The following is a 24449-nucleotide window of genomic DNA, read 5'->3' as shown; positions in this document are numbered from 1 at the left end:
TAATTGAATCATGGGTGCAGTTTCTCCCATACTATTCTTGTGATAGTGAGTATGTTCTCATGAGAGCTGATGGTTTTATAAGGTGCTTCTCCCTTTACTTTGCTCTCATACTTCTTTCTCCTGCCACCATGTGAAGAAGGATGTGTTTGCTTCCCCTTCTACCATGATCATAAGTTTCCTCAAGCCTCCCTAGCCATGCTGAACTGTGGGTCAATTAAACCTCTTTCCTTTATAAATTACCTAGTCTCAGGTATGTCCTTAATGCAGTGTGAGAGTGGACTAATACACCTTACAAACATTTTTCTTCATATGCCTCCTCAAAATTGACTTTAATTTGACTTTTTTTTTTTTGCCTGCTGCACAAATACAAACTTTTCTACTTGATTCATATATCAAGACTTTTTTTTTTTTTTTACAGTGTTTAATGTTATCTAAGGTTTTGTTCTAAATTTTAAGCTTGCTACTAAAAATCACCTAGAGACAGACAAAAACTTTAAATAAAGCACTTTATTTTTAGGTTTAAAATATTTTTCTTTCTGCAAAAATATTTGCCAGTTTGTAAAATAGTCACGTGCCCTTATAAAAATGATAAAGCATTTATTTGATGATGGAGATCATAAGTAAAATAACAATATTAAAGGTCATTTTCATTTAAACCTTTTTCCATATACTTTCATTATTTCAGGTATGAAACTGTGAATATGAGATAATTTGAAGTGAAAATATCAATAAACTAGGAAACACAGACATTGAATCTGTTTTGTATCTAAATGATGAAGCAAAGGCATGACCTCACTGGCTTTCCATTTTCTATTATGCAGAGAGGGAGCATAATTTCTCATACTGATTTTGTGAACATGACATGAAAAAAATACATCTTTATGATACATTATTCAATAGTTGAACTTCTAAAAATTGTCTGCAAATTGATATTTTATCCCTGTTGAATTAGAAATGCAGTAGGAAAAATGTGTTTAGAAAATTTATAATAAATTCTTTTACTAAAAATATGAAAGAAAGCTATAAAAATATTTAGAACATTATCTATTTTTATTATAGGAAGATCAACATTCTAAACAAATTTTTAATAAATATTTTGCAATCATGTTGAAAATCTGGTTAATTGGCTAACAGAATAATCTGCTTTTAGTCTGTCTTAATTTTTTCATGTACTTAGGTAAACAAATTTCATGATAAAAAGATTAAATTTTGAATATCTCAAGGAATTTGGAATGCTGATATATATATATAGGGTAAAAATAATTTTGTGACAATTTAAAATAAATTCTAAAGTGTACATTAGAATTCTAACATGAAGGCGATGGTAAAAGGTTTTTAGTATTTGGTAAAATATTAATAATTAATAAAGATAACACTATTTTAGGTTGTTTAACAAAGGCAACATTATCAAATTTTGTGTTAAATAAAAGTTTGAGGCAGTACATATTAGCAGCAGTGCACTGGACTAATTTATTGCTTATCGATATATTTCATTGCCATATATTGAGTTAGATTAGTATTGTTTGTACTCATTTAGTACTCACGAAATCTACCTACAAACCCTAGGGCTAGAAAAAGAAAGAAATACAGAACAGTGGATATATATTTTTACTTAAATTATACTTAACTTGTTCTTAGTCCCTGATTTTTTCCAGCCATAATGTTTATATAGTTCACACTTGTTTCACTCAAGTTATATGATTTAGAATTTTTATCTATAGCTGGGGAAGTTTATCATCTTGGCTCATGAGAATTATGGGTTAGTTGTAACAATGGTGATTTATTATTATAGCTAACAGAAAAAGTTACTTAGTTATAATTTAATGCAAAATCTGTCTCTTCCAGTATGTACTGGTTATACGAGGCACATACTGTTTTCTTTATAAGGTCTCTTCTCAAAAAGGAAAGAGATAAGAAAGATACATTGAGAACATTTTTATGTCTAGAGTCTTTTTCTCTTTCTTTCTTTCTTTCTTTCTTTCTTTCTTTCTTTCTTTCTTTCTTTCTTTCTTTCTTTCTTTCTTTCTTTCTCTCTCTCTCTCTCTCTCTCTCTCTTTCTTTTTTGAGACAGAGTCTCACTGTGTCACCCAGGTTGGAGTGCAGTAGCATGATCTCAGCTCACTGCAGCCTCTGTTTCCCAGGTTCAAGCGATTCTCATGTCTCAGCCTCCCAAGTAGCTGGAACTACAGGCACATGCCACCATGCCTAGCTAATTTTTTTTTGTATTTTTAGTAGAGATGGGGTTTCACCATGTTGGCCAGGCTGGTCTCAAACTCCTGATCTCAGGTGATCCACCCGCCTCGGCCTCCCAAAGTGCTGGAATTACAGGCATGAGCCACTGCGCCGGGCTGTCTGTAGTCTCTGGCAAAAAAAGGTTCCTCTAACAGTTTCAGTTAGTTTGCAAAAAATTTTCTATATTTTGAATACTTTAAAAAATTTGATGTCCATTATTTTAACTGCATCCTTCAATATTTTACATGCCTCTATTTTTAATAACTTGTGATATCATCCCAGTGATAAAGATACCATCAGTTCAATTGTCTTTTTCCTCTAGTTGGTTTATAGTGCAAAGGCTGCTTTGTCTTTTGTAAACATACAAAATGACATTGTTTTATTTTCTAAGTCTCTTAAGTGGTAATTTTGGGAGAAAATAGTTCTCCCACTATAGCTGTTGTACAAAATGACAAAGGTAGAAACAACTGCTTCTGTCCCAAAGGCACAACTGTCTATACTCAAAGTGAATGTCATTCCAAGGATCAATTAGGTATTGAGAAAGAAACCACTCAAGGCACTAGATTGTATTTTCAACAAAGAAAAAAAATTCTCTATTTTACAGGTCTTTTATTGGAAGAGAAAATCTTAGATTCATTCTTTTCTCCCTATCCTACATGGCTTAATCTCACAAATATATAGCAGGTTGCTTTACAGTTACTTTCCGGTTTTTTTTTCAATGGAAAACTGTTTCAACTTATTCAAGTCAACAGCCTTCATTTGGCCAAATGTTACATTCAAACTCAAATGTCCAAAGTACAAAAGTTAAGAATTCTATTAACCTTAGCAAACAATATGAATTAATCAATTTTTAAAAATTATCATCAAAATAAATGTTTTATATGTTTATATTGGTGAGATTATGTACTATGATAAACAAACTTCAGCATTTCAATTCTTCCTTCATGTTCAATTTAGGCAATAGTATTTATCTCCCCTTTAATTTATTGGTGGGGAATTATTCACATCAGTGAAGGCTGTTTCTTTTCAAAGAGGTGGGCCGTCTTTCTAAGTCACACTGACCATGGAAGTTCAGCAAACATGGTGATAGAAGCTAGCAGTATCTGGATTCCAGGTCGTTAGTTCACGTTAAAGCCCAGTCCTGTGGGTAGAGATGCAGAGCTAAGCCCGCTAAGAAATTGGGAAGGGCTGTACACTTGCCAGGGCCCAGGCCAGAGATGTAGGGTGCCATTTCCATTGCAGGAAAGCAAATCAAAATTTGAGGTAGACATCAAGTCATGTAAATGGGGCATATAAAGCTGGAGATTACTAGGCAGTTTTGTGTATTTTAATTTGCATTCCGAGCCAAGACGTTAGGTGTCCCAAATCTTAATCCTATGCTTTGAATAGCCCTATGCACTGCGAAGTTTACCAGTGTTTGAACCACTGTAGGACTTTAAAAGTGTTTAAGGGATGGGGCAATGCTAACCTAGTATATTGAGGGATTTCAGCTCTCAATTCATAATACACTATTCAAAATAATAAAAATATTCTGCAGGATTATTTCTAGTAACAGTAAAAAAGAAAAATGAAACCCATTGAAGAAATTTTTCTATGATCTGTGCCAACTTGAATAGGATGCTATATTCCTTAGGTAGTTTCATTTTTTTCTTTTTCAAACAGAAAGATACTCTGAGACCAAAAATCTCTCCCAAAGAATTTTTTTTTTTTGAATAAGGATTCTATCAACTTTACTCAGTGGGCCAGGAACTTTTCCAAGAGACAAAATCATTGTACCTAGTATTCAGAATGGACATACACAGAGATTAGTGACAATCAACTTCACAAGTTTTAGATTGACATATTTCTCATTGTCTACCACTACTTGTTACTAACAGAATCAGTGCTGTTAGTACACCAGCAGTCTAGCTTAAAACCTAGGAGTAGATTCAAAGGATCTCTCTACAGCTGAATCTGGTCCTCTATGCTGTTATTAAATATTTTGCATTTTGCAACATTTTATATATTTGCCCCTGGAAGACTGGCTCAAGCTCTAAAGGTGTTATACTAAAATGTCTTAACAGCCTCCTGCCTTCATCCTCTCATCCTTCCTGATCTACCATACAATATACTAAACAACTATCTGCTTTGTGCACATTTAAATTTTGTCTTAAGTTAACCCATTTTATTCTAGTTGCTTAACTAGTATAGCAAGCACTTTAGCACTCATGCATTTTTTTTCACAAAGTTTCTTACATTTTCTTATCTCTCAGGGAGATAAGATGGTGTTAAAAGGATTCGGTTTGAATCCCACTTCAGTCGATTACTTGATACCTGATTAAAGATAAGTTTCCTCTTCAGCAAAATGATAATAATACATTCTTTGCATGTCTGATGAAGGTTCCTTTAGATGAAATAGGGTATCTTATGTCAAGCCCCTAGCATGGTGTCTGGTACACTGCAGGCCTCAAACATTTGGCAATTCCTTCTGCCTCCCTTAATTTATACCTTCCTTACTTTTGAGCCATTTCTTCTGAAGACTCTGAAGTTCCTAATGGTAAGAATTAAGAATATTGGTAGGCATTCCAATAACATTTTATTCTTTCTATTCAGGTACATATTTTAAATATTATCTGATTTATCAATTGTTCCTTTTATGATATATGCATTTTATATCTTTTAAAGGTCTTCTGTACTCCAAGATTACAAATATATTTATTTTGAGTGCTTCTATGGTTTTAATTTGGGTATTTAGATTTTTAATCAACACAGGATATATGTTATGTTGGAGGCCAAGTTAGGAATCTTAACAATATTTTTTTTCAATCCCATTTGTTCAGTCTTATTCTCAGTGGTTTAGAATGTCCCTTCATTATGCATGCTCTTCTCCTTCATTTATATATATCAATGTCTCAATGCCATATTATTTTAATTGCCATATTTTTATAGTTTATTTTGAAATTTGAAAGTACGAATCCTCATCTTTTCCCTTCTTTTGATAAATATGAATTTGGAAATTTTTGCATCTTTTCTGAGAACTGGACTTAGTTTTATTTTTAAAAATCTCGTTAGACTTTGAATGGGATTACATTTATTTTGTAATTTATTTTGTGAAGAATGGCTACTATATTTTCTTTCCACTTTAGTGTAGGGTATGTTTCTCTACTTAATTATGTAATTTTCATGTTTAACAGTAAGGTTTTTATGGTAGCTATTATATATTTTTATTAGTTTATTCTTACATATTTTCTTTAATTTTTTGTCATTTCTGTTATGAATTATGAATAGGATATTTTTTTCCATTACATGTTCTAATTGTCCATTGCCAGTGTTTGAATATACTTCAATCATATTAGGAAAAATTCTCCTCGTATTTCACATATATCAAACAAAAAAATCACAAATAGTGTCACTTTCCAATAACTGAATTTGTCTCTTAAATCTTTTTAAAAATTAATTTTATTAAAAATGTTTTCATACTGGTGAACTTTCCTTGCATTACTAGTATCAGACCAATCTTTAATGCATTGCTACATTTGATCTATTGCATTTTTATTTAGAAGTTTTACAGTTATACTTAAAAGAATGCATGGCCTATGGTTTTATTTTTTGTGTCATCATTGTTTAGTTTAGGTATCAATATTATAAAATTATCTTAAAATGATTTATTATCTCTAAAAAATTCTAGAATTTATAAAATCTCTAAAAATTATTTATCATTATCTTAAATTTTAATTTAATGGGTTCTCCTATGTTTATTAAATTTTGAGCACCCCCTTCACTCTTCCCTTTATTTTTGACTTCTTTCATATGTGTCCTTTTAGAAACTCACACTGAATGAATGCTGGACATTCTGGCTCTTTCTTTTATCTTTTTCCTCATTCTTTTTTTTCTTTGTGCTCTGTTATAATAGAAGAACCTATCGCCTTAATATTCCAGTACTCTAATGTATATTTCAGGTGTAATAATTTTTGCTATGTAGCCCATCTATTTTTTTTTAGTATTAATGACCACATATTTTTTATTTTCAAGTTTTATAATTTATCCTGCTATTTTTTTCATGGATAAGACAGCCTTTCGTATCTTCCTGAAAATATTTACATTTCTTTGAAATTATTTGTTTTTTCCTTTCATAATAGTTTTCCTTCAAATGTTTTATGATTTTTGATAGTATTCTTATCTGCATATTTGAGATGACCTCTTGAAGAAAGCTAATCTTGGTTATCATTGCCTACTTTAGAAATTTTGTGTGTGTGTGTGTGTGTGTGTGTGTGTGTGTATACACATGTTCACCCACATTTATTGCTTTAGCTGTGGATAAATATTTTTCTTCTCACTGCTTAGCACAAGATGGAAAGATGGGAAGTAGCCAACCTGAAAGGCATGTTTGCACCTTAATCAGTGCCTTGGGTGCTCTCTTAGGCCTTTTATCCATGCCTCTGAGTGTGGAGCAGCACCCTCCTCTGTAGCAATCTCTTCTGCACTTGTAGGTTGTGATTTTTTTTTTTTTTTTTTGCCAACCTGATTATGTCTGTTTTTTCTTAGGAACTCCTCAAAATTTCCAGTCTGCTGATAAAACTCCATTATTTTCTAGCACAGCAGCACTGTTAGGAAATTTTTCTTAAATATGCATGTAGTAAAAGTATATATATAATGTGTATATACACTTAAGTATATACATTACCTATAGGCACACATGTGTATATGTGTGTATATATACGTATATATAATTCCTAGTGACTTTGAGGTGGAGATGAGCTAGATATACATGTTCAGCATTTTAATGCAATACTTAATTATAATTCATAAGTGACCACCACTGTATGCAAGCCATTATTATGATGCTTGCAGTAGCAGGGATACACTGATGAATAAGATACTATGCCTGTCCTCAAGTGTGTATAACCTAGAGGGCATATATTTGTGTTATATTATTTTTATTCATTACATTGTAATAATTTATGCTCATAAAGACAATACCAAATCATTAAGTAACAGTTAAATGAAAATCAATGGATTCCATTTAATTCAGCAGAGAAGTACTGGTTTTATAAAAATATTCAAAATTATTACATTTAAAAAATAGATATTTCAGTGTGTATCAGTTAACAGTGCATTAACAGGTTAGCTGAAATTAATGAAAACCCAACTAACAGGTTTAAACCACAAGAGAACTTAATGTTTACTTGCACAGTTTATGGATGGAGCCAGTTATAGAGTTGATCTAGCTGAGCTACAGTATCAGGGTTCTGGGTCAAGTGTTTTCCTAATGCCCTTAGCCTCAATCTTGTGAACACTGGATTACTGCTCAGCTTCTTACAATCTTACCTGAAGTCCAAAGGAGGAAGAGGGGTAGCTAGGTACGGCACAGAGGAAGCTTTCCTCAGAATCCTCTAAATGCTCTCTTTTTAATTGTCAGGGAGAAAACTCATTTCTAGAAGCCTCAGCATACTTTACTTCTCATTGGCCCATCTCATGCCCATCACTGGCTTGGTATAGGCTAATTTTGATTCATCTCATGGGTCTTGGATATGGTATCACCAAGAGAAAATCAGAGATTTTTAACAAAAAGGATCCAGGAGAATAGCTATTGGCTAAACAATCAACAAGTTGTCCACATACAGAGCTAACTTAGCTTATCTAAGAAGTTTTTACTAATGTGAGAGACATATTTTCCTAAATGCATGTTATAATTTTTTCAACTGGTAAAATGCATATTTTAAAATTCAAATGTTGCAAAAGTGTGTGCAATGAAAATTAAACCTTTGTCCTAACATGTCTTATAGCCACTCAGTTCTCCTCCCCAGATCAGCCAGCTTTATGAATCCCTCTGCCTCTCATTTTTTGATCAGGCTAGATAAGCTAGGTACTACTATATTTGTCATTCAATTACACAACAATAGCTTTTCACATCACTAGATCTGCTGGGTTTTGTTCTCTGCCTTAGGCATATTAATTCTGAAATCACGTGAGATGGTTAACATCTGGTGACCAATATCTACAGAACCCTGGAATACTAATTCCATAGTTTATTATAATATTTAATAAGGTATACCTTCCTTGTTACTTATAAAACCAGTCAAGTATTGCCTTGCTGTAATTTCCTATTTTACTCTAAAGTCCTCATCTTTCTCCAAAAGCCAGTTTGGTATCTCACAGTTGTAAGGTCAGGAGAAGAGTGACTGTTGCAACTTCTACCTCACCATCTGTCACCTCCCTTAGATTGTTTCTTGGTTGACTTAGTTTCTCTGTACTGCGGTCCTCAGAGGACTTTGTAATACCAACGATTTTATCTGGCCGAGGATCTTCTCTGATTTAGATCTGCTCTTTTACAATGAATTGTGACTAGGTCAATCTCCGAAGAGGAGAGAGTATGACCTTTTCCATGGTGGTGGTCCCTTTGACAGGGGTTTTCAAACCTTTTCAACTGTGATCTACAATAACAAACACATTTTATATCTTTCTCATACATATACATTGAAGCAAAATTTTAGCAAAACAATTCTTACCACTACTATCTGTGATATCATTTCCTATTTTGTATTTTGTTATTTTTCATTTCAAAAATATCATGATCTACTCAAATGAATTTCGTGAACCAGTAATAGATGGCTTTCTAAAATTTGAGAAATACTGCCTAATGACAATCAGCACATTGTCAAAGATATTCCTTCTGGCCATAAAAAAATGTTTACCACTTTATGTAGTTTAACTGTGAGACACTGTGAAATAAAAAAATTTACTGTTTTCTTTAAAAATAAAAAATTGTATTTTCAGGTAGTTTAAATAATGGCTATAATTTTCTGGAACAATGTTGCTCCAATTGATTAATCTGATTACTGCGGCTGCACAGTTATAGTGCCTGCAAATCTCAAGCCAGGTGGAGTGTTGATGTGTGCTGGCCAGAATCTTTACTGAATCATTGCCTTTTTATTCGCAGTTATTTTTCTTACTTTTGGATTTTAGTTCCCTCGATAATTTTTCATAATTTTTCTTCCTTTTGGATTTTACTTTTACTTATATTCATCTCCTCACAAGACTACACAGCTTTTGCCCCAAATAAATTTCTTTTTACATAGTTACAGATAGGTCTCTTAGTTCTTCTTCTCCCCTCCGCATCTATGTTTAACAGAGTGGAGCTGCAATAATATATTTTGCCAGTAGACACACTTAACACATAATTAAATAGATTCAAAAAAAATTCCTTAAGTTTCAGACTTTGGTTTACTTTGTGAAATATTTTCTTCATTATTTTGCAATTTAAAATTTTTAAGTTTATGTGGAAGAGAACTTCAACATGTATATGTTTAAAAATATTTAACTCCCAAGCAGAAACTTTTAAAGTCAGGTCTTTCCAAAGTTATTAGTACTTGTAATATATCTCTGTCCAGTGGAACAGATGTTGCCTGTATCTACAAATATTTCAAAAACAGATTGAAGGCATGCAGCATGCAATTCCTTTTTGGCACGATTCACATACATTTTGCCAGAAAACATTTGAACAGATTTTAAATCTTTCTCCTCATTATCTTTGAAAAATACACAAACTCACACACATTTTTGCAAGGTGCCTGTTATGAGTTACATGCTGTGAAGAGTACTTCTTAACCAATGTGCCTTTCAACATCAAAAATTTGACTATAGAAAACTTGAGGAAATATGAGGAAAAGGTTATGTGTTCAGTAATTATTAAAAGCAACATCAGACAAGTGTATCCTGATAAAAAATAAAATTAAAACTCCTCAAGAAAAATTAACAGCACCTACATTCTAACACATTTGAAAGAAGCAGTACTTCATTTAAGAGTCCTAGCTTCGAGAAATCCCTTTTTTCATGAATTATCTTCTAATTATGCTTCGTAGTCCAGTTAAATTACATCTCTTGACATTTTGGAATGTTCCCATCTTTACACCTGTCTTCAAATTGTTTATTCCACATGTAATATTATTTTCCCCTTGTCTGCATTTAGAGTATATGGAGTTTGGGGAAGAATCATGTAGTTCACTGTGGCAGGAGGGACAGAGTGAGAAGGTGGACAGGAGCCAGATAATTGGAGAGAGTTTTTACATAATGCTAATTTTAGGAGTTTGCAATTAGCACTGTGGATTTGATGAAAACAGTGGAGGTTTTAATCAGGGAAATGAATGATAGGATTAGAATTCTATTTTATATAATATAATCCAGATACATCATTATAAATAAATTTAAAAGATCAAAGCTGGAAGCAGAGAGGTCGGTCAGGAGTTTATTATAATGATTTAGACATAAATGTTTATAATTAGAATCAGTGGATCCCCCCCATACCTCACATTCCTGTCCTTCATGGTCACTTTTTCCAGTTTCAACACTCCCCACTGTGTATTGTGTCCATATTCTCATCCTTGCATTGAAAGGCTTTTTCTCCTCTGCCTCACCATATGCCTTCCCCATTACATCCAAAATCTTTTTAAGCCACCTTCTGCGATGCCTATTTTGTTTGATGTCCCTCTTCTATATCCTTACTCTCTACATAAACTATTGATGTCACACCCTAGTCTGTGCTGACAATGGGCTTCTCTAGCAGCTGTCTTAAGTAGGTGCCACCTATTTTTCCACCAAGCTGGGAGGGTCAGCATTCTCTTGCCTCAGTTCCGCATCTGGACACACAACTCCACATCTTCTCTTCTCCTTTGAGATTCATAACACGTTTACGGTTTCATCCTTTACAGCTTTCTTGCTGTCATAAACTTTCCAGTCACTACATCTCATTTATTATACATTTTGGCACCGAATGGGTCTTTGTTTTTATCCCTATTCCTGTCATTAACTAGGATAAGTGATCATTGCACTTTCTAGTGAACAGCTTAGTTTCTTGTTGGCTTGGCTTTTTCTAGGCCGATGATCTTCAAATTTATTCCATTTTAGATAGCCACTTCCATACCTCCAACCCAGACCATGTTTTCACCAGAAAGTGCTCCTTTTCTGAAATATTTACAACCTGCTCTTGGATCACAAACTCTTATCCTTCTAGTTTTTACAACCACTATTCCTCAACCTCATCAGGATCTACAATTTTTTACTCCCCTTGTTTTTATCCATGCCCCTGCTTCTGTCTTTTTTCTCTGTTCATGCTCCAGCGTTTGAACCTCCTTCTTGCCCATTCTATCAACTCTTGCAATTTTTCTCTTTCCTTGAATCCATCAGAAAAACCAAAGTTTAAGCCTATTTCAATGCCTACTTTCTCCATTCTCCTTCTGGGAGCTACTAAATAATGCTGGAGAAAATTAGTGCAAACCCATAGACTGATAGTCTGACCAGTTTCAACAATAACCAGGTCCTGAAAGCTGCCTGGAAAATTTTCTAAATATCTTCTGTTGTTTTCCTCTTTCAATGTCCACAGTACTTTTTTTTTCAATTTTTCTTTTTCCTCAAGTCTTTGATCTATTTGTCTCATACTTCATTCAGAATGATTTACAGAGAAAATAGAGGATATCAGATGGATCTTTACTCAAACTCCTGCCACATTTGCACACCTTCCCTTCTCTCAGTTCCTTCCCTTCTGCAGATGTCTCAGCAATACCCAAGGCTCTTCCCCCTCCTATGTCCTGGATCCTATCTGCTTCCAGTTCCTCTTTAACTTTCTACTATATCCTCTCTTTCCTCTCCAACACTACCATCTTCCTTGCCACAAGGTTTCTTCCCATCAGCATTTATAATACATGCTCATCCTCTACTGTTTTATTAACAACTAGCCAACTTTCCTCCCCATCTGTCTTTCCCCAACTACCATCTTTCTCCTTTCACTCTTACTGACTGTAAAGATTATTCCTTTTTCTCACCTTCTATTTATTCCTCAGCCTAATGATGATAGTTTATGCAATTGTGTCTTCAAACTTATAACAACCCAGACAATAGTAATAACAGTCAACATTTATTGAATTGTTACTTGTGTTAAGTGCTTTTATATATGATATTTTAATCTTTGTAAAATCCTATAAAGTAGGTGCTGTCATTATTCCCACCTTACAGAGAAGTTAGAGTCTGAGCCTAGTCTTAGAACTAGAAAGTAGCAAAAACAAGATCCATACCCAAATACTGAACACAGTCTGTCCCTTATCCCCTTGGTCTGTGTTCTCACCCTCTTGCTCTTATCCACTCACATGTTTTCACTTGAACATGCTCATGATTCTCCAGTCTAGCTCTTCTTCCCAGACATGTCTCCTGGAGACAAGTCCCATGCATACTATGGCCTCCCACTGTGTCGCACAAGCATCTCAAACTCCACATGTCTTAAACTATACTCACCATCACATCACTCTCTATCCTTTCAAAAATGCTCTCTCTCTTGTTTGCCTCATTCAATGAACAGAGCTACAATTTACTCTGTTTGCCAGCTCAGAAACCTTGCTGTCCTCCTTGACTCCCCTCAACTCTTCCCTGTCCTAGCAGTTAATTGCCAAATCTTTCTTTCACTTCTTCATGACTGCTGGAATCCCAATATGTTTCTTCAGTTTCATGGTCCAGATTACTTAAATGAGTAAGGTTTCTGCTTCTAGTCCTCTCCCCCTTCCATTTCAATCTGTTCTTCAGAATGAAGCTTAAATCAGTTTTCTAAAATGCAAATGTATCCTATAAACCCCTACCTTTAATACCTTTAGTTGTTACTCACTGAAATCTCAACTCTACCTCCATTAAAAGATGCTACTAAGGGCCGGGCGCAGTGGCTCACGCCTGTAATCCCGGCACTTTGAGAGACCAAGGAGGTCAGATCACCTAAGGTTAGCAGTTCGAGGTCAGCCTGGCCAACATGGTGAAACCCTGTCTCTACTAAAAATATAAAACTTAGCTGGGCATGGTGGCATGCACCTGTAACCCCAACTACTCAGGAGGCTGAGGCAGGAGAATAGTTTGAACCCAGAAGGTGGAGGTTGCAGTGAACTGAGATCACACCACTGTACTCCAGCCTGGGAGATGGAGTGAGACTCCATCTCAAAAAAAAAAAAAAAAAAAAAAAGGCCAATAAGACCCTGTGGTCTGCTCTCTACTTAATATTTTCACCTAATTTTCTACCATTACCTTTCTCAAATTCTATAATTTATCTATTTTGAATTACTGACATTTCTTTAAATATACTAAAAAATGCTGTTACTTCTCTTGATTCGTCTGCCCTTCATCAGATTTCGAGACAATTTTATCCATGTCTAGAAGGTTCTTTATTCTTATCTTTACCTCATAAGCCAGGTTTCAGTTACACAGCATCTGTGCTCAGAAGTGTTTCCTAATAACTCAAGCCTGGAGTGGATGCCTCTCTGATGTATATTCACAGAATCTGGTGTTTTTCTGTTTCGGCACATAGTATAATGTGTTGTAAGCTCCCATTTATTGTTTGCTCCATTAAGGTATAAGCAGTTTGAGTGTAGAGCTTGTTTTCACCTTTACACCTACAGTGTATGGCACTGTGACTAGCATATATCAAGTGATCAACAAATATTTGTTGAATTAATGAATTAATAACTGTCTAAAGCTGTCATGCTGAAAAAAGGAAGCCATCTGTTATACTTGGCAACTGAAAATCTCTGCCAGAACAGTTTCATCAGGGTTGAGCAGGTTAGAAATGAATGGAAAATAGAGAAGTAGAGAAAACGTTAAATTTCTCTTTTGAGGAAATTAGATACTAAACAACATAATTCACGAGAAGAATAATAAAGAAATAATACGCGGGAATAATCTCTCAAGAGCCATGTAGGGCTTATTGGAAGAAAGTTAAAAATCTTAACTGAATGATATAAAAGAAGAATTGAACAAGTGGTGAGACATAGCAGATTTCAGGCCAGAAAAACAGTATGATAAGGTAGAAATATTTTCTTAAATCAGTTCATTGTTTTAATGCAAATTAACACAAATATTCCACTGAGGTTTTCCTAATGTTTTCTTTCTCAAAAGTATAAAAATAGCTCATGTTTGTGGAGAAAAAACCAAATGAAGTCTCTCTTTCTCTTACTCTCCCTTTCTTGTATATGTGTATGTATATATGTGTATATATTCACACATGAATATATATTTATACCCCCACACACATATATGCTTTTTTTTTACACATATGGACTCTCTCTTTACATACTCTTCAGCAACTATTTTATTTAACTTAGCAGCATAACTTGGATATCTTTCTGTATCAATACATATGGATCTACCTTATACATTTCTAAACTTCTACAAGGAAAACCTATCATACATACAAAGAAGTTAAGAAATCATTCTTTCCTCATGCTCCTTTCTAATCATTATCTCCAAAAGGTTACCATCATTGTGACTTTTTTTTTCAGCATTGGTTAGTATTGCCCATTTTTGAACTTTATACAGATGGGATAACACTGCAGTGTTATTTTTGTGTCTGGTTTCTTATAGTCAACATTACATTTATGAGAGTCATTTTGTAGTTTGTTTTTTCTTTCATTGTGATGTTATATTACATGAATATAATATAACTTATAGATTTCTCTTTTAGTGGATCTTTGGGTTGTATCCAGACTGAAAATATAAATAGAGCTGCTGGGAACATTCTTGTACATGTCTTTTTGTGAACATATGCACATATTTCTGTCGGGCATATACCTAGAAGTAAAATTGCTGGGTGATAGGGCATCTATATATTTAGTTTTAGTAGATACTGCCAAAGAGTTTTCCAAGTAATTGTAGTGTAGCAATTCATACTCTCATAGCAGTGTGTGTTCTATATTTTTAAAGACTTAGGGTATCCCATTATATAAATATATCATCATTTATTTAATATTGTTTTTCATTTTTTACTAGTATAATTAACTCTTCAATAAATATATATACTTATGTTTACTCAATGTTTATCTACAAGCATATTAATGGCATATTAATGACAAAATAATTTTAAAGTTCACTTGGAAAAATTAGTTTTACTAAAGCAAAATTAGACAATGACATTTTTTAAAAGATAAATAAAATTATTTCATATAGGTTACAATCATTAAAATTGTAGCCCTGATACAGAAAAGAACCGATACACCAATGAATAAGAAAGATTATGTTTCAAACAGGAAATCTGAAATTCAATTGAATTTTTCTTCTTCTTCTTCTTCTTTTTTTTTTTTTTTTTTTTTTTTTGAGACAGAGTCTTGCTCTGTCATCCAGACTGGAGTGCAGTGCCTCGATCTTAGTTCACTACAACCTCCACCTCCCAGATTTAAGTGATTCTCCTAACTCAACCTCTTGAGTAGCTGGGATTATGGATGCCCACCACCACGCCTGGCCAATTTTTTTTGTATTTTTAGTAGAGACAGGGTTTCACCAGGTTGGCCAGGCTGGTCTCGATCTCTTGACCTCAAGTGATCCGCCCACCTCCATCTCCCAAAGTGTTGGATTATAGGCGTGAGCCATCACGCTCAGCTAAACAGAATATTAAAAGCAGAGATAACGTAATGCAGGTAATGAGTTCCACAGGTAAGAAGAGACTGAGAAGTCACCCAAACATGAACAACAGTAAGCTGTTGCTTTACCTCTAGGCTAGAAGAACAAAGGGAGAAGGTAGAACTCCTAGAGCCCAGCTGCATCCAAGTCCCTACAAAGGACTCAAACTCATCCTTTTTTATGGCTGCATAGTATTCCATGGTGTATATGTGCCACATTTTCTTAATCCAATCTGTCACTGATGGACATTTGGGTTGATTCCAAGTCTTTGCTATTGTGAATAGTGCTGCAATAAACATACGTGTGCATGTGTCTTTATAGCAGCATAATTTATAATCCTTTGGGTATATACCCAGTAATGGGATGGCTGGGTCATATGGTACATCTAGTTCTAGATCCTTGAGGAATCACCATACTGTTTTCCATCATTCTTAGCAAACTATCGCAAGAACAGAAAACCAAACACCGCATGTTCTCACTCATAGGTGGGAACTGAACAATGAGATCACTCGGACTCAGGAAGGGGAACATCACACACCGGGGCCTATCATGGGGAGGGGGGAGGGGGGAGGGATTGCATTGGGAGTTATACCTGATGTAAATGACGAGTTGATGGGTGCAGCACAGCAACATGGCACAAGTATACATATGTAACAAACCTGCACGTTATGCACATGTACCCTACAACTTAAAGTATAATAATAATAAATAAATTTAAAAAAAAAAAAAAAAAAAAAAAAAAGAACTCCTAGAGCCCAGGGGCTGGGTTATCTCGTGGAAGGTAGAATCATGGTGGGCCTGTCCAAGCAGGGACAAGAACCAGAGAAAAAGTGCAATCTCTACCTAAGATACCATCTGAGGCAGAAAGATGGGAGAAATACCTTCACTACTCTCTTCTCCCCACTAGCCCTTCCCGTTATAAGCACTAGAAGCCTATAAAAAAGGGAGTGTGGAAATCAGTGTGTATAGGTCTGTTTGAGGTAGTGAGGAAAGCAGCAGAGGAGCAAGAAAGGGATACGGTATAGCCCAACAGAATATGTAGTGAAGGTGACATCACAGATCAGAGGAGACAGGAATGACAATAAATGCTGCTGACATCATTGTTATCATCTATGAAAACTATCAAGTTAAATGGATCTACACCTCATACTGTAATTCAGAATAAATTATAGGGGTGTGAAAGAGTTAGGTGTAAACAATTGAAGACTACATAATAAAGAAAATCATGTAGATTTTCTGGAAGAAGAATGATTTACAGCACATAAAAGCAATAGAATAAATCTAAAAAAATGATAATTTAAATAGAAAAGCATTGTATGCAAAATAATCCTATAAATAAACTTAAAAGACATATAATAAGTGGGAATATTATTAGTACACACATAAAAAGGTTAATACTTTTGATATGGAAATACTTACAAATAAATAGAAAAGCAGGCAAAAATTATCAACAGATACTTCATAAAAGAAGATACAGAAAATAACCAGTAAAAAAGATAAAATAATATCAAAATCTCCAATAACCAAAGTAATACAAATGTAAATAAATATATATTTATATGACTATTAATCTGACAAATATAAAATATTGTTAATAGTACAGTGTGGGAAAATAATGTAAGCTATAACAATAAGGGACTAACAGCCATGAAAAGTAATTTTAAAGAAATATTTGGTGACAAACAATACTCCTGATATAATAAAGTGAAAAGATTAGGATTTAAGTTGTATTATACCTCAGCTAAAATCTGATATAAAGTAGACTAGCTCACACATATAAGTGAGTAGAATGAAATACTAGAAAGCATATATAAATTTGTTAAAAAGTTAACCAGAATAATTATCTCTGGACCATAATATTGCAGCAACTTTTATTTAATTATATATTTCTGCATTTTTCAAATATTCTACAATGGACCTTTAAAATCAGTAAAATGCAGTGATGCCAGACATCAGTGAAGTGATGTAAAGAGATAGAGGGGCATACAGTTATGGAAAGATTATTTGCAAAGAAGGGAGAGAGTTGCACACGTTTGCAGGCTGAATGGAAAAAAGCCAATGAAAATAACCAATTGAAGATTAAAAGGACTAAAAATTGCTGAAGGCAGGTCTTGCAGGAGTTTGGTTGAGCTCTAGAGCACTGAGGGAAAATTAGACTTGGGTAGGAGGCACGAGAAAAATAGCCTGTGGAAGCATGTATGAAAACCGAACCCCGAGGGAGTTTACACTTTGTGACCTTAACTTTCATTCTGTTTTTTTTTCAGGCTGTATCTGTTGAGAGTGAGAAATGGTGAATTTGCAGAGAATATTGGACGTTTTGGGTATTTGATAAAGAGAATGAGAAAGAGAGAATTGCTGAGGAAAGTCAAAGGATTAACAGGTTGCCTGAAGGCTTCTTTGATGTTAGACGTCTTAAATTTGTAAATGTGGCATCATTCTCTAAAATTGCATGGGGTTTTTCATCAAGAATATGTATTTTTAGGAATAGAGGCACTGAAAGTGTGGAATGCTCTCTTTGAGAATTTGCAGAGTGGATACAATTAAAAGACTTTGGTTAAGAATTTGAAAATGGAGAGAAACTGAAGTCCGCTGGAATTTAGGCTGGGCAGAAAAGAAGAGAATCGTTGGATGTTGAGGGACAGTGGGACAGGTCTTTGGAAGTAGATTGTAGTAGTGGAGGGAAAGAGAAGCAGGACTATGTTTTTTGCCTTCACCTCGCACTCATAGCCTATGCATCCAACTTTTGGCATTCACTGCACTCTGCCTTGTTTCAGTTGACTGTATTTCCCCCTGCCCCCAACTCCTGTAAGTGGCTGCACGTTCCTGAGGCACCTACCCCAGTGTTCTGTATTTGGCAGTGATTCAATTACAGTTGTTGGAAGAGTGAAGGAAACCAAATGTGTTGAGTTTTAAAATCACGGCAAGTGCTTTTGGTTAAATTTAGAACGACTCTTTTGAAGATTGTGCGCTCAAAAGTATTAATTAAATTGGCAACTGTGCCTGCCAGCAACCTTAACGTGATACTCTTTGGGGAGGAGCCATTTGAAGGTGTTACTGGAACTATAGCAAGCTCAGAGTATGAATTTAACTGCTCTTAAAGAAGCTCCATTTTTTGAAGCTTCCACGTAATGGTGAAAAAGCCTTGCTTCATAAGCAGTCACAGTTTTTTTCTGGATCTACTGTCTGGTGCTTTCAGGGCTGATAACTTTTCATTGTTTTTGCTCAGATAGTAGCCACTCAAGAGGGTGGCAGGAACCTTCTGCTTCTCCTAAAAGCTTGGTTTCAGAAAGTGAATTTGCTTGGTATTTTATCTACAGGGTGTACTCTTCTCAATCCAAAGCCTTTCTTGTAAGTTTTCCATAATTTAGCTATAAATTCACAAGATTCCAAGTTCTTATTTTATCAGAGGAGAAAGGACAAGGAATATACTACTCTCGGATCATGATGATGGGTGAAGCTAAAGAGGGAGGAAGAATGACAATGCTTCCTTTTGGTAACCTTAATTGTGGTTCTATGTATGTGGAGGCATACACACGCCCATAGACACTCATGCACTCTTGGTCACTTACTCATGCACTTACACAACCGTTTTTCCAATCTTATTCTTTTCAGTTGAATGTTTACATCCTAACCCTGGTATTTAATGTTTAGTGTTTTCAAGGCTCCTTTTTATATATTTATGAATCTAGTAGACCTCATCCCAGTGAACATTCTTAATTATAGTCAGTTGCCCCAAATTGGCTTTCTTGAATTTAAATGCATTTGCCATTTCATTTTTCAAGATGAATTTGATTGAATGTCTTGTAGTGATTGATGCAAACTCATTCAGAATATCTGAGTAATAAATTTATTACTTTCTAGAAATAAGTAAAAGATCACAAAATCTCTTTGGTTTAATATTTTACTGTTAAAGATTAAACAGTTCTTCTAAATAACTTAGCAACTCTCTCAAACTTAAATTGTTTAGCTCTATGTTTAAGGAAACTACAGAAATTGTTTCAGTTCCCTTGGGTGCAGTCGTGCAATTTAGATTTAGCTGGCCCGCAGATTGTACTCATCTATGTTAATGTTTCTGTAATGAGAATGATCCAACTGTGTCATAACATTTTAGGTCTTAACCTCCTTCATTTACATAACTTTTTACTTTACATTTACACGCTTTGCCATTTTAGGATTAATATGTCAGGCTTTTTATTTTATTTTATTTTTCCCATGACCTGACTTTGTTGCTAAAAGAAAAAATCAATTGGTTTGCCTTATATATGGGATAAACATGTTGTTCACAATAGATTGGTCAATATTTGAAAGAAATGCTGGATTTGATAACCAGAGAAGGGAATCCATGGATTTTTGCATCACTACCATAATTTTAAGTGGAAAAACTCAATAAACTATTTTTATTCTTAAAAATGTTGATTAAATTTCATATTTGAAACGTACATTATTAAATAAATGATTTATATGTGTATTCAATTCCTTGCTTCAAATAGAACAAGTTATAATTTAAAATAATGCTAGTACCTATTACCCTAAAAATATGTGTTAAAAACATATACACATTGGTCTTTTACATTTAAAATTATGTCATTTATGTGCATTTTTATATATCCACATATATTTATAAGTATTGATTACAACAAAATAAAATATTAAAAGACTTGGACTTGCTTAACTAAACATAGAGTTAAGAGGTTAATATGTTTCAAAAATTTCATGGTAAAATTTATTTAAATAGAAAATATAATACATGTGAAATGATTTCATTTTAAAGTAGCCTATTTATGTACAGGATATTTTTTCTATTATTAATGATTTTATTCTATTTGTGATACTCTGAAGGAGAATCACAGGGTGCATAATCTGGGTATCAGGGAACACCCCCGAGGAAATGTCATTTGAGCTGCATCCCAAAGGGTGAGTAGAAACTGAAAGGTAAAGGACTTGAGTGCCTCGGGAGGCCTAATATTTTTAGAACAATATTTGTATTGTAAACCTGACCCATAAATCCCCCATACTCTCCCAAAACCTTACAATATTTTCCCAAATCTGTACCATGCCCTGCAAAAGCTGCATCATCTGACTTCTCCCTATCTCAGCAACTTTATTTCCCACCACCCTCCTTCACTCTCACCCCCCAGCCATGGCTGACTTGTTGAGTTTCACCACCTCACCATTGTCTCACTTCTTGCCTTTGAACATGCTGCTCATGTACCTTGGATGACTCTCCCTACCTCCTTTCTCCATCCCGCTCCTCGTCATTGGTAAACTCCACTTATCTGTAGATCTTCAGCTTCTTCGGGCAAGTGGTATCTGAAGCCTGGGAAGCTGTGTCTTCATTTACAAGTGAAGCATCTTGCACTTCTTCCCCAGTCACTCTCATCACCTTTGTGATTTCTGGTGTCATGGCTATATTCCTAGAAGGTGGACCTTGTGTCCCCAGCATCTAGATTGCTGTTACATTGTAAGGATCAAGCAAATAGCTATTGAATAAATGAATGTATATAAAACTTTAAATCATTCAATTCTAAATATAATGTTTTTTCCTAGTCACTATAAGAATTGCAGCTACCACTTACTGAGAACAAGTGTTAATCAAGCACAGTCCAAGATGCCAAATGTGGTGGATAAGAACCTCATATTATTAATGACAAAACTGAGAAATTTGGAAGTCCAGTGAATTGCTGCAAGTCAGATTGTGGTTTGCTCTATTATGTTTGATAAAAGCAGCGACTAAATTGTCTCATTATAATCAGGAGAGAGAAAACACTGTTTTTTAATGAAAAAGCGCTGATGTAGTTCATCTTAAATTGTAATACTTTTATGTAAATTTTATTTAAAATTTAAATATTTATATATTATTACACTTATTCTCATTTAAAGTATTCGATTTGTCAGTACTGACAGTCATGTGCCATATATTAAAGAGCAAAGGAAGTGATAGACATACACGGTTTTACCCGCTAGTGAGGTTACAATTTGAGTAGGGAGAGAGGCTTGGGAAAAGCATCTATGTTTTAGCTGAAGTAACCACAAAATCCTAAGGGTTATAGAGTTATGAATACTTAACAACTATTTAAAAACTGCTTAACGGCGGGCGCAGTGGCTCACGCCTGTAATCCCAGCACTTTGGGAGGCCGAGACGGGTGGATCACGAGGTCAGGAGATCGAGACCATCCTGGCTAACGCGGTGAAACCCCATCTCTACTAAAAATACAAAAAATTAGCCGGGGGTGGTGGCGGGCGCCTGTAGTCGCAGCTACTCGGGAGGCTGAGGCAGGAGAATGGTGTGAGCTTTCAGTGAGCCGAGACTGCACCCCTGCCCTCCAGGCTGGGCGACATAGCAAGACTCTGTCTCAAAAAAACAGAACAAAACAAACAAACAAACAAAAAAACTGCTTAATATGGCCCACACATTGTTCTAGGCACTAGGCACACACTAGTGAATAAAATAAACAGGATCCCTTGTCTCATGAAAAATATAGAATAAAGACATTCAGTCCTATTGAGGAGGCCTCATTAGGCAGGACTTACTAGAGAGGGCGATGCTTTCATTGGCTTATAAAGGATGAGTAAAGAGTGTCATGTCCTGATAGGGAGTGTCTTAGTATATCTGATCTTAACCAAAAGGCTAAGAAACTATAACAGCATATTAATTAGGATTAGGATCATCATGGAGTAGTAGAAAACCACAAGTTGCATTGTTCTGACAAGCGAGGAAGCTGTCTCTTGCTCCCATAAAAGAAGTCCAGGTATAGTTAGTCTAGCATAGGTACTGTACTCAGAGGTAGCAGCCCAGGGTGTTCCCTCCATGTTGTTTCTCCACCACCTTCCATACGTGGCTTCCAGCTCAGGCTCTAAGACGGCCACATGATTTCCATTCATCATATCTGCATTCCAGCCCGCAGAAAGGAAAGGGATAGTAGGGAAGAAGAGCATGCCCTCTTTATTTCCAAACAGTTACCGAAAGTTGTGTACACTGATTCTGTTTATTTCTGGAAGCAACCTCAAGAGAAGTGGAGAAGTGGGGAAATGATGTGTTTTGCTAAAAACAGGATTTTATTGCTGAAGATGTGGAAAATGAATATTGGGGATAAATGACAGTGTCTACTCCATTAACAAAAGCAACGCCTGGAGGAATGACAGCAAAGGATTCAGAAAAATAACTCCAAAAGTTTCACTGTATGATGTGGCTGGAATTTTATGTATATGGAACATTATAGAAGGGAATAACTAAACGTAGGTTCATAAAAGCATTTAATTGCCATGCTCAGAAACATTGTCAAACAGGGATATATAATAATTTAAATATCTTTCTTATGTTTTACTTACATATTTTATAATTTACAAGGCTTTTAAAATATATTATCTCATTTAATATTCATAATAATCCTGTGGAATAGTAAATATTATCCTTGTTGGGCACGTTAAATAATCAAGGTCCAGATATCTAACTGAAGGCCAGTGTCCTTTCCATTGTATCTTAAATATTTAATATATTCATAGAAATTTAAAGAGGATATTAGTCTTTTTTTATTAATCTTAACCCATGAACAGGAAAGTAATGCAAAGGAAACTATTAGACAATAAAAGAGAGCTCCTACAGATTAAAATATAACCATTGAGATAAAAAATAATAATCTCCCAGAAAGTAGACCAAAATGAGAAAGTAATGGAAATGTTAGAAAGAAGATGAGGCATAGGGTTCAAATATGGAATGTCCAAATTTTGATTAGTAAGAGTCTTAGAAAGAGAACAAAAAATAGTGTGTGCTTGGGGTTAGGATGGGGTGGTGGAGATGGAAGAGGAAGTATTATTAAAGATATGGATAGAAGGAAATTATTTAAAACTGAAAAGGACATGAGTCTTCAGATTAAACGGATCTGGATCTACCTGGAGTCTGGGGCTACAAAAAGATCCCCACAAAGGAATATTCTTGTAACGTTTTACAGATCACCAAGGAGAAGACACTAAAAAATTCTATAAAAATATTTTTCAAATTTATGAGACAAAATGTTTTATGCTCAGATCATCAACCATATGTGATGATTGTTTGAAGACATTTTTAATCATGCAGAATTCAAAATATTTATTCTTCATCAACTTTCCTTTGTGACTAACAGGATATATTCAAGCAAAACAGGAGAGTGCACAAAGGTTATATGGAATTTCGGAAACAGTGTGTCTAACTGGTAAATAAGTCAAATAAATCCCAGAATTATTTGCATAGTCCTAGATTGAAGGAAATAAATAAATTGATCTCTGGGATTGGGAGAAAGGCATGGGGGAAGGAACTCTATGGACAGTATGATTAAGAAGGAGGAAGAATATGAGTATGATAAAGTCACAAATTCAAGGAACCAAGAAATATAATTAGAAATGTCAGTAAAAAATATGAAGCAAACTAAGATGTGACACAATTTTAAGCAATTGTAGAATGTTAAAAAATCAACTTGAAATTGATGTTAGAACCAATATTTGTATCAGTTATGTAAATACACACACAATTGTAGAAGTTATTTAGTTTCCATGAGACATCTGGCATCTGATGCTGGAGAAGTCTGCAGATAGACAATGGAGAGGGGAAGACATGTAAAATAGCGGTATAAGCATGCTGGAACTCATCAGTGTGAGCTGAAATCTGCTAGGACAGACTGGAAGTGTGCCAGTCTCACCACCTCCCACTTTGATGATGTGTGTGTTCTGCAGAATAAGCTGTCACCTTTTGTCACGGAGCTAAGCGCACACCTGGCATAGAAGAAACTGAAACAAGAAGAAACAGAAAAAACAGAAGATGGAGCAGCTGAAGGCTGGACTTCTGC

General features: G+C 34.8%; 1 long non-coding RNA gene across 1 annotated transcript in view; it reads right to left on the bottom strand.

Moving 5' to 3' along the window:
* Positions 1 to 24449, bottom strand: part of LOC144333572 (uncharacterized) — a 178831-nt gene that overhangs the window by 50755 nt on the left and 103627 nt on the right. Inside the window, exon 3 of the long non-coding RNA XR_013402329.1 lies at positions 20820 to 21081. This is a non-coding gene — a long non-coding RNA (uncharacterized LOC144333572). The remainder of the gene's footprint in view (positions 1 to 20819; positions 21082 to 24449) is intronic.

This window comes from Macaca mulatta, chromosome 12 (genome assembly GCF_049350105.2).
Source record: "Macaca mulatta isolate MMU2019108-1 chromosome 12, T2T-MMU8v2.0, whole genome shotgun sequence".
Taxonomy (NCBI): Eukaryota; Metazoa; Chordata; class Mammalia; order Primates; family Cercopithecidae; genus Macaca; species Macaca mulatta.
Note: the sequence above shows the minus strand (reverse complement) of the source record. Positions and strands in the feature narration are given on the sequence as shown.